Source organism: Protopterus annectens, chromosome 14.part0, assembly GCF_019279795.1.
Source record: "Protopterus annectens isolate FY-2018-M chromosome 14.part0, PAN1.0, whole genome shotgun sequence".
Classification (NCBI taxonomy): Eukaryota; Metazoa; Chordata; order Ceratodontiformes; family Protopteridae; genus Protopterus; species Protopterus annectens.
Window position 1 is genome coordinate 540,926,161 of NC_056748.1, and position 12,011 is coordinate 540,938,171.

A 12,011-nucleotide genomic window follows, 5' to 3' on the forward strand; every position below is an offset into this window, starting at 1 on the left:
ATGATTTGGCCTTGTATATGTGTTACTAAGATAGTATGCAGCTGGTGGGAAGTGTTACAGTGAACAAAGATGTGTATTGGAAGATTGAATCCACTATTGTATTCAAACTCATGTGAAACCTTGAAGAAGTAACTTTACAGAAAGACATTATGTCTGACCAGGTGGATAGCAAGGCCGTATTGTTACCAGAGGAAAACTTTTTTTAAAAATATACAGCATCAGCAGTTTTTATGAATAGAAGACTGTAAGCTAAAGTGATGTAGATGCCCTGTGACATACCACGTCAGTAAGGTGGGCACAACTTAAATGTAAAGACTATAAAATCTGTATACTTCCTGTTTCATGTTAGACAAAATTCTGTACTTGTACGTTTTTTGCCTCCTGGTGTACACTAGTAAACTTTTGACCTGAACCTCCTGTGTATTGAATTCTTAATTTTATTTAACAGTTTGGTCCTTCTTAGCCGGAAATCCCTCGGACAGCTGCAGATCAGAGTCTACCGGTGGTCGAATACTGCACAGGAGAAGTTACTGAAACGGTTCTTCTTGGGTGAAAAGACCTCCGACTGAATTGTCATTTAAAGAGGCTGGCCACTTTCTGATCTGTGGCCGAAGAGCGGATCCGGGACGACTCAATACCGGAGGCGCAGGTAGGAAGATTTTGCCTTTTTTCTGTTTTAGATCAGGGACTAGGTTACAGTAAATATTGTTGTCAAGATTTGTTATGCAGATCAGGGACAAAAGGAAGTACTGTATATTTGGTCATAGATCAGGGTAACAGAATAAGGTAGGCAGTTATTCTAGATAAACTGTGAAAAGGAACTGAGAACTTGATATCATGTGATAAGAAGGGTTACGTAACATTTTCTTTTACCATGGGAAATCAGTGCACTAAAACATTGCGAGATCCGCCCCTAACTGAAGAAGCAAAATACATGCAATCACAACGTTCTGATAACGTTAGATATTATATGAAATGGGTTAACAAATATGAATTTGATGGTAAACTAGATAAAACTTTACTAGTTAAACTCCTTAAGCAACTTAAATCTGATGCGGGAGGTCAGGCAAAAAAGCAACGCCAATTAGGCATTCCTCAGGCACACAGGTGGATTGAGGAAGCAAATCGTAGAGAACAGAAGATTAAAACTTCAAAAACATTATTTTTAGACAAAGAAGATAGTAACTTAGTAATAGTAACAGCTCCTCCTCCTCCCTTGCCCCCTCCTTTACCCTTTTCAGGATATGAAGCGAGTGGACAGTCTGGTCCGCCTCCGCGTTATCCTGAAGTCTCAGCAAGACCACAACCGTTTATTAGAGATCCTATTGAAACTAGGTCCCGAGCACATAAAATACATAGGGACGCAGAATCATATCAAATAGAGAGAAACCTACAGGATGAGAGTGAGGAAGAAATATGCCCACTTATAGAGGTCCCAAATCCTCAGGCAGGACTGGAAGGGCAGAACCCAACACTATTGGTATATAGACCATGGACACCGGAGGATATCCGGAAAGCTACTGAGGGAATCCCCCATCCGAAAGTTAATTATACGAAATTTTTAGAAGATTTACAAGGCATGAAGTTGAGTTACCACCTGAATGGGGAAGAAGTAGAAAAAGTAGTAAGACAAATTATAGGTCCAGATTGGCACATGATTTGTGGCACATGGAATCCTCGTAATGCAGAACTTAAACCACTCCCACATATTGACGCAGAATTAGACAACAGAGTGAAAGGTATTACAGACCGAATCTCTGAGAAATGGAAACCTAGAGCAGACTGGACTTGCATTAATCAATGCATACAGCAGGAAAATGAGGCAATAGATGGATACTATGTTAGATTATTGGAATGTTTTAATAATCATAGCGGTATGACGGTTCCTGAGAACCAAACAAATGATTCCCCGTATGAACAACAATTAAAAAATGCATTTTTGAAAGGTTGCATTGCACCTATCAGTAGCTTCATTACGATGCATATGATAGACCATCGAACGGGTAGGCTACATGCCTTAGAAAATGATTTAAACAAACACAAAACAGCTCGCACAGCAAATCTAAATTGTATCCAAAGGCACAGGACCTGAAGCTAAAGTTGAGAACACAAATTTTAATGAACCACGATACACCAATAAATCCAAGCGCTTTCACCCAGCTCCTGCCAGGCTTTTTCAAGGAATGAATACAAACCATAATGCCATTTCTTATTAATATAGCAAGTTAATTAATCACATGACTAGTAGATTGCATTCAATTAAATAAAATAAATTCAAATATTTAAGTACAAACCATGAAACTGTCAAAGTGCAATCTATGCGGAAGCAAACATAAATACATTAACGAATTCAAGTATTATAACTAGTATTATAACAAGCATAAGTTAAAACCAGTATTATAAAATCAAATAGTATGGTGTAATAAATATATAAACATATAAACACCATAATTCTCATTCAAAGCTTTGCTTTCCTGAGCTTCAAAACACATCCTATATTTATGCTATCATTTAACCCAGGAGAGCTAGTGGCATCTAATCTCAACTGCCAAAAAAGTTCATGAAACTCTAAACGAGTCTCCCAGCTTCCCCTCTTACCTCTGGGGTGATTTGTTCTAGCACCATAAACTTTAAGTTCATTTTTACACATTTTTGAAATGGTTTAAAGAATGCATTAGACTCCTTACTTCTAGAAATATCATAGAAGTGTTCATACACCCTTTTCCTTAAAGTTCTCTCCATTTTACCAACATAAAAACTTAAACAATAGGTGCAAACTCCTAAGTATACCACCCCCTTGGTTCCACAGTTATAGTGTTTATTAGTTCTCCCTATAAAATTTCTGTGTGGTAGATAGAAGGTGTTGTGATTTAACATGGCAAAACATTGATTGCAACTGCCACATTTGTGTGTACCTCACTTCATTTTATTACTAATATTACATTTCCCCTTTTTTTCAAAAAGTTCCTTTAGATTAATACCCCTCTTTCTAATGAAATGTGGCTGGCTCAGAAATAAATGTTTCATTTCTTCAATGACCCCCAAATTGAGCCAATATTTAAGAATGATAGATTCCACCTTATGTGAATTACTCGAAAAAGTGTGCAAAAATGTATTTCCAGTCTCAATGTCTTTTTTAGGTTAGCTTTTCTCTTGTAGTTTACCTAATCCCAATAATGCTGGATATTTTGATTCCCTATTTTTAAAAAATTCTTGGGTAACAGTATCTATCAAAGTTTCAGGATAGTCTTTCTCTAAAAATAATTTTTTTAATAGTCTCAACTTCAAGGCTAAAACTTTCCATTGAGCTACAAATTCTTGAAGCTCTAATGAGCTGGCCTTTAATAATAGCCTTTTTTTGATAAAAAGGATGCCCACTACTAAAATGTAAATAAGAATTAGAAAACGTGGGCTTCCTATAAATTGTTGAATGAAATCCAGAATTAATGTAATCCTTTGAGAGTGTGATGTCCAAATAATTTAATTCATTTAAATCCATGGAATTGGTACATTTAAAAAAATCTGTACTAGAGTTAATATGTTCCATAAATCCCTTAAAATCATTTTCTGTACCTTCCCATAAAATACATATATCATTTAAAAACCTTCTGTAAAATCTAATGAACCTGTTCCAGGTAGTCCACAACACAAATTTTTGTTCCCAATAATAGAGAACAAGGTTAGCATACATTGTTGCACAAGGACTCCCCATAGCAACACCCTTTCTTTGTCTGAAAAATTCACCATTAAAAATAATGAAATTGTTTTCCAGTATTATTTCCATAAATTCTATCACTAAATTGATTGTTCTACTGTCAAGACCTGACTGGATAACCAAACTTTCTCTTAACCATTCCAGTCCTATACTGTGTGGGATACTGGGAAATAATTCTACTACATCTATGGTTATCATAAGCATGTGCGTAGTGAAGTAAGCTTGATCTATGCTTCTCAAACAATCCCAAGAATCCTTGCAAATATGTTCAATAGTGGATACATATTGTTTAAGTTTAGCATCAATAAATTTAGCTAAAGGTTCCGTGATACCCCCCACGCACCAGCCACAATCGGTTTAAATTTGAGGGAATCTAATTTTAATCTTGTTAGGTCAAGCACCTTTAATCCCCCTAATCACCCTGTGTTAAATGTATTTTCAGACTTGGTTGAAAAAGAGATAAGGGAAATGCAAGGTAAGATATACAAAGCCAGTTTTAATAATTTAGTGCAAGCAGAATTAGAACTGATTGACTTGTTAAAAAAAAGAATGCTGCAGAATTATGAAACCGGACAAGGGAGGGGGGGTTGTATTAATGTATGAAGTTGATTATGAAGCTTATTTACATGAAATGTTACAGGATGCTGAGCAGTATGAAATTGTATCAAAAAACGAAATTAATATTGCATATTCTAAGATTAGCTATCAGTTGTTTGACCATTTATTGCAAGGGGTAATTAATGAGAGTCTTTACAATTTCCTTTTAGTAGACAAGCCTAAGGTTCAGGTCATCTTCGGGATTCCGAAGACACACAAAGGATTAGATACCCTCAAATTTAGACTGATTGTAGCTGGTGCGGGGGGTATCACGGAACCTTTAGCTAAATTTATTGATGCTAAACTTAAACAATATGTATCCACTATTGACCATATTTGCAAGGATTCTTGGGATTGTTTGAGAAGCATAGATCAAGCTTACTTCACTACGCACATGCTTATGATAACCATCGATGTAGTAGAATTATTTCCCAGTATCCCGCACAGTATAGGACTGGAATGGTTAAGAGAAATTTTGGTTACCCAGTTAGGTCTTGACAGTAGAACAATGAATTTAGTGACAGAATTTATGGAAATAATACTGGAAAACAATTTCATTCTTTTAAAATGGTGAATTTCTCAGGCAAAGAATAGGTGTTGCTATGGGGAGTCCTTGTGCAACAATGTATGTTAACCTTGTTCTCTATTATTGGGAACAAAAATTTGTGTGGCGAACTACCTGGAACAGGTTCATTAGATTTTATAGAAGGTTTTTAGATGATATATGTATTTTATGGGAAGGTACAGAAAACAATTTTAAGGGATTTATGGAACATATTAACTCTAGTACAGATTTTTTGAAATGTACCTATTCCATGAATTTAAATGAATTAAATTATTTGGACATCACGCTCTCAAAGGATTACATTAATTCTGGATTTCATTCAAGAATTTATAGGAAGCCCACATTTGATAATTCTTATTTACATTTTAGTAGTGGGCATCCTTTTTATCAAAAAAAGGCTATTATTAAAGGCCAGCTCATTAGAGCTTCAAGAATTTGTACCTCAATCGAAAGTTTTAGCCTTGAAGTTGAGACTATTAAAAAATTATTTTTAGAGAAAGACTATCCTGAAACTTTGATAGATACTGTTACCCAAGAATTTTTTAAAAATAGGGAATGAAAATATCCAGCATTATTGGGATTAGGTAAACTACAAGAGAAAAGCAAACCTAAAAAAGACATTGAGACTGGAAATATATTTTTGCACACTTTTTCGAGTAATTCACATAAGGTGGAATCTATCATTCTTAAATATTGGCCCATTTTGGGGGTCAATGAAGAAATGAAACATTTATTTCCGAGCCAGCCACATTTCATTAGAAAGAGGGGTATTAGTCTAAAGGAACTTTTTGAAAAAAAGGGGAAATGTAATATTAGTAATAAAATGAAGTGGGCTACACACAAATGTGGCAGTTGCAATCAATGTTTTGCCATGTTAAACCACAACACCTTCTATCTACCACACAGAAATTTTATAGTGAGAACTAATAAACACTATAACTGTGGAAACAAGGGGGTGGTATACTTAGGAGTTTGCACCTATTGTTTAAGTTTTTATGTTGGTAAAACGGAGAGAACTTTATGGAAAAGGGTGTATGGACACTTCTATGATATTTCTAGAAGTAAGGAGTCTAATGCATTCTTTAAACCATTTCAAAAATGTGTAAAAATGAACTTAAAGTTTATGGTGCTAGAACAAATCACCCCAGATGCTTTGGAATCTGCTCCACTGACTGACTTGATATATAAGACACCAATGGCAGCACAAGATATTTTACAATGGACACCTGAAGCAGAAACGGCTTTCTGCAGGTTGAAGCAGTTGATAGCTTCTTCATTAGTTTTAGGACTCCCATATTATCACAAACGGTTCTTTCAGACCATAGATTGCAAGCAAGGATATATGACGTCAGTGCTGACGCGACAACATGGGGACCAGCAACGCCCCATATCCTATTATTCATCGCAGTTAGACCCAGTGGCGCGATCGTTGCCTCACTGTGTACAGGCAGTAGTTGCAGCTGCAATGGCAGTACAAGCTTCGGCCTCAGTGGTGTTATTCCACCCTCTCACATTGAGAGTGCCTCATGCAGTCACAATAATTTTACTGCAAGAAAAAGTAGCATATCTCTCTCCTGCTAGACATCTTTCATGTATGACTATACTGCTGAGCCAACTTCATATGACGATTGAATGATGTACGACATTAAATCCATCTACATTACTTCCAACTCCTGTGGATGGCACACCACACAGCTGCCTGCAGGAAATTGAACAATTAGCCTTGCCTAGACAAGATCTTACAGATATGCCCTTGGATGATGCCGAGGTGACGTATTACATGGACGGCTCATGCAGAAGGGGCCCTACAGGAAAGAATCTAGTGGGGTATGCAGTAGTTACAGACACTGAAATTCTAGAAGCCCAATCCTTACCACATAACTTATCTGCACAAGCAGCAGAATTGATAGCTTTGACATGGGCATGTACTTTAGCAAAAGACAAATGTGTAAACATATATACTGATAGTCAGTATGCTTTTTCTACAGTACACGTATTTGCGCAACAATGGAAAAATAGAGGAATGATAACATCTAATGGAAAACCAATTAATCATACGCAATTTATTTTGGAATTATTAGAATCTATTCAGTTACCTACCAAAGTAGCTATTTGTAAATGTGTAGCTCATACAAAACAACAGCATAAGATTTCGAAAGGTAATGCACGAGCTGATGCAGCTGCAAAGCAAGCAGCCTCAGACTCAGAAGCTTTACTTTTGAATGAGGAATTACAACCCTCTGAGATTTTAGATTTAGACATGTTAAAAACAATGCAGATGTTTACTACAAAAGCAGAAAAACAGAAATGGGAAAAACAAGGCGCAATTCTTGAAAATGGACTGTACATTTCCAAAGAGAAAAAAACGATATTGCCGTCTAATTTATTTAGATATGCAGCTTTCTTGTGCCATGGGCAGTGCCATGTCTCAACAAGGGGGATGGTACAGTTAGTAAACCGAATATTCCAAACATATGGATGCACAAACTACACACAAAAATTTTGTGCAGCTTGTCATACTTGTAACAAGCACCATGCACAAGGGGCATTTAAACCTAAACAAGGAAGTTTTCCTATACCACCATATCCGTTCCATACTATTTGTATGGATTTCATAGAACTAAATAAGTGTGAGGGAAAAAAGTATTGTCTAGTCATTGTAGATATGTGTTCTAAATGGGTAGAAGCTTTTCCAACCAAAAATCCGGATGCAGCAACAGTGGCGAAAGCCCTGATAAAAGAGATAATCCCTAGATTTGGCATTCTGGAAGGGATTTATAGTGACAACGGCACACATTTTGTAAACCAGACAATCCAGCAACTTGGGAGATTGTTTGGTATCTCCTTGAAGAACCATTGCACCTACCACCCACAGTCAGCAGGACTGGTGGAAAGGTACAATGGTACCCTCAAGAATAAACTTAGGAAGTTAGTTGAAGAAACCCAGAAGAATTGGATATACTGTCTGCCTTTAGCACTGCTGAGTATGAGAACGGTTCCAAATGTGAAGGGTTTGACTCCCTTTGAAATGATTTTTGGTAGAGCATATTATGTGCCTCAGTGGAAAGCTCTCGTGCCTGCAGAGCAAGAGGCTGACAGTTCATTAACTAGTTATATGAGGAAACTGTTAACAAATAAATATGTTTTGCAGTTTAACTCTTTTTCAGATAAGGAACAGACCAGACCAGTGGAAGCAGTTTTGGCCCCCGGGACGTGGGTTTGGCTGAAAGTGACGAAAAGGAAGAATTGGGCGAGTCCAAAGTGGAAAGGGCCATACCAGGTACTGTTGGCAATGCCTACTGCAGTCAGAGTGGCTGAGAGGATGTCCTGGGTTCATTTGACACACTGCAAACTGGTAAAGAACTTTCAACTTGATAAAAACTTTGTGACTGATATACAACAAGGGCAAGATGGCCAAAAACAAAGCAAATAGAAATTTTGATCAACCCCAGAGATGTTGCATAATCATTTTGCTGAGTATATATTTATTGACTATAATTGTGACAATTGTCCTCTTGTTGTGGTTTTTCCTACACTCAACCACACAAGTGAAAGTGGGAAGGCGTGACGAAACATCTATATACTGACATCCAAATTTTAACACATACCTAGCCATGAAGCGTGTATATGCAGAGACTATGAACATTTCAAATTGCTGGGTTTGTACAGCTATACCAACAGCATATGGAGGACTGATAATGTCCGCTGTCCCCTTGGGGATAAATGAGACTTGGGAGAATTTACTCTTTGATACAGGAACTGTGAGATCACAGGACAAAATAGCTTTATTTTTACCTGTCACACAAAAAGGAATTGTATGTTTTTACAAAAATGATACTCTCCAGGTGGGCTGGAGCAATTGTAATATAACCATATCTTATCGGTGTTATATTAAGAATAGTAATGGCAATATTCTTTGCAATACTAATTATGCCTCATATTTGAACTCACTGAAAACAACCATGAATGACATTCGCAAGAATCCTGTTTTGTTTAAACAATTGTCCGTTATAGATCAGAAAATGTTTCATGCAGGGTTAATGCGTATTAGTACTAAAGTAGAAAACTGTTATTTTATTTGTGGGAAAAAAGCATATAAATGGTTACCTGAGAATTGGTCCGGCAGTTGTTTTTTGGGTTATCTGGTTCTGGCAATAAGACATACTGCAGAATTACCTTTGGGAAAGATACGAAATGTGAGAGAAGTAGCTCGGAAACCTGGAGGTCCAGTTGAGAAACCTGTAAATCCAGTTGGACGGATCGAAGCTGGCTGGAAAGATAAAAGTAAATTGACTCATATGGACTTGAGTGACAGTGTTATATCTTGGGCAGGAATATTCCCAGCATATGGAGCAGTCAAATCGATCTGGGAGCTGAGGAAGTTGTCAAAACTTCTCGAAGTAATGAGTAATGCAACTTTCTCTGCCCAAGAACTAGTGACTGATGAACTGAATGCAATGAGAACTGTTGTGCTACAAAATCGAATGGCTCTTGACTTCACCCTAGCGGCGAGAGCTGGTACGTGCGCGCTTATCAAAGAAGAATACTGTGCATACATACCAGACAATAGGCATGAAATTAACAACGACTTAGAGGTAATTCAGCAAGTATCAGCCATGACTGAACCAGGCCCAAACCCACTGACAAACTTTTTCCAGAATCTATTTGGGGGGTGGGGTTCCATCCTAATGAATATTCTGATTGCCATTTGTGTGGGTATACTCCTAATAGGAGCATATGTTTGTTGTGGAATTCCCTGCTTGAAAAGACTAATCAAAGATTTTATTGATGTATCTGTTACTGAAACTTTGTACCAAGATATTGAGATTGAAAAATTGATCTCAGATGACATTGTTTCTGAAGTACAGATTGAATGACTCACCTAGCTGAAAATCCCTAGTGGAAAAGGTTAGGAGATGAAATTACATTATGCATACTTCAAAATAGAATAAAAAGTATTAACAGGAGGGAAAATGTTAGAAAAATATGTATTTGAATATATGTGAAATGCTAGTTTAAAAACAAAGTAGTATGTAATGCATTTTATTCTATTAATCATATAACAGAAAGGATAAATTCATGTGTAAATGCAAGTAGTTTTGAAACTGCAGTGTGGCTTGAAGCAAATTGACCTCCGACCCTGGCAGTTGCTAGCTTAGCAAGTTTTAATGTTTATGCTTTTCACAAGTGATTATCTGCTAGGTCAGGAAATTAAATATGTGAAATAATGAAATCTTCTGCTCTTTCCTGCTGGGATGATTTGGCCTTGTATATGTGTTACTAAGATAGCATGCAGCTGGTGGGAAGTGTTACAGTGAACAAAGATGTTTATTGGAAGATTGAATCCACTATTGTATTCGAACTGATGTGAAACCTTGAAGAAGTAACTTTACAGAAAGACATTATGTCTGACCAGGCGGATAGCAAGGCCGTATTGTTTCCAGAGGAAAACTTTTTTTTAAAATATACAGCATCAGTAGTTTTTATGAATAGAAGACTGTAAGCTAAAGTGATGTAGATGCCCTGTGACATACCACATCAGTAAGGTGGGCACAACTTAAATGTAAAGGCTATAAAATCTGTATACTTCCTGTTTCATGTTAGACAAAATTCTGTATTTGTACGTTTTTTGCCTCCTGGTGTACACTAGTAAACTTTTGAACCTGAACCTCCTGTGTACTGAATTCTTAATTTTATTTAACAAAACCTCTTCATCTGCACCTACCTAATAACCATCCCAACAAGACTGTACAAAAATGTCAATAATGCTTCCATGATTGACTGGATATTGACCACCAAACCTGACAGAATCTAATCCTTGGGTATATAACTAGATTGGCTGAGTGATCTCCATCTCACTTTTGTCATCTGTAATTAACCTAAATCCCCCAGGGCAGCCATGGTGGTGCAGCGGATAGCATTGCTGCCTCACAGCAAGAGGTTCTCTGGTTCGATTCTCAGCTGGGAGACCTTCTGTGTGGAGTCTGCATGTTCTCCCTGTGGCCGCGTGGGTTTCCTCCGGGTGCTCTGGTTTCATCCCAAAGACATGCTGTAGGTGGATTGGACACTCTAAATTGGCCCTAGGCGTGAGTGTGTGCATGTGTGTGCCTTCTGTAGAAGGTTGGGTGCTGGGCTGGCAACTTGACACTGTAAAACTCCACTGCCAATCATGAGCGGACAAGTGATACACTGTGGCGACCCCTAACCGGAAAAAGCCAAAAGAAGAAGAAGAAGAATTAACCTAAATCCCCCCCCCAAATTTTCAGTACAATACAGTCAGGAATCTAAAACGCTTTAACAAAACATACTTCATAAACACTCAATTCCCCAGCTCTAATTTAAAATGGTACCACTACATAAATCCATAGAAATCTTTAACAACACCTTTCTCTGTATCACAATCTGTCCAGCTCCACCTAGAAGAAAATATGTCAGAACTACTTCTCCATGGCTATCACAAAAAAAAAAAAAAAAAAATAGCAGTTAGTGCATGACAGGGACAAAGCCTGGAAAATGTGATATACCAGGACCACCATAAATCAAATCTTCAACACGCAGGTAGCTGTATAACCTAGCTAAGAGACAGAGAAAAGCTGCTAAAAGAAAATACTACCTCAAGTTGCAAAATATCCACTACAAGTAGCCATGCAATTTCTGGTCCACAATTAATGATCTTCTTGAACCTTGCAAACCTTCATAACTAAACCCCTATCAAATGAATCTGATACTAGCATATAGCACTTCTACCAGTACTTCCCTTCCACTACCCATACTTAGCATACCTCCCTCTTTCTGTCAATCCAGCTCCCAACAAGAAAATAAAAAAAAATGTTGTGCAGACTTAAACCTACAACTCTAGCAGCTGGCAAACTCCCAATACAATACCTATGACTTGCTGCTGCAACCCTTGCTTATCCCATCTCTATTCTCATTAACAGCTCTGTTAAGGAATTCACTGTTCCTACATCACTATAGAACCAACACTGCCCTTTTGACCTTCTTAAATACCACCAATTACCTTAGAATTGAAGCATTTGATTCAGCACCCCACCACGATCTTCATACCTAGCTAAACTAGGACTTTCTGAATCGACAATCAGATATGGTTCACCAGCTATCTAACCAGTAGAACCT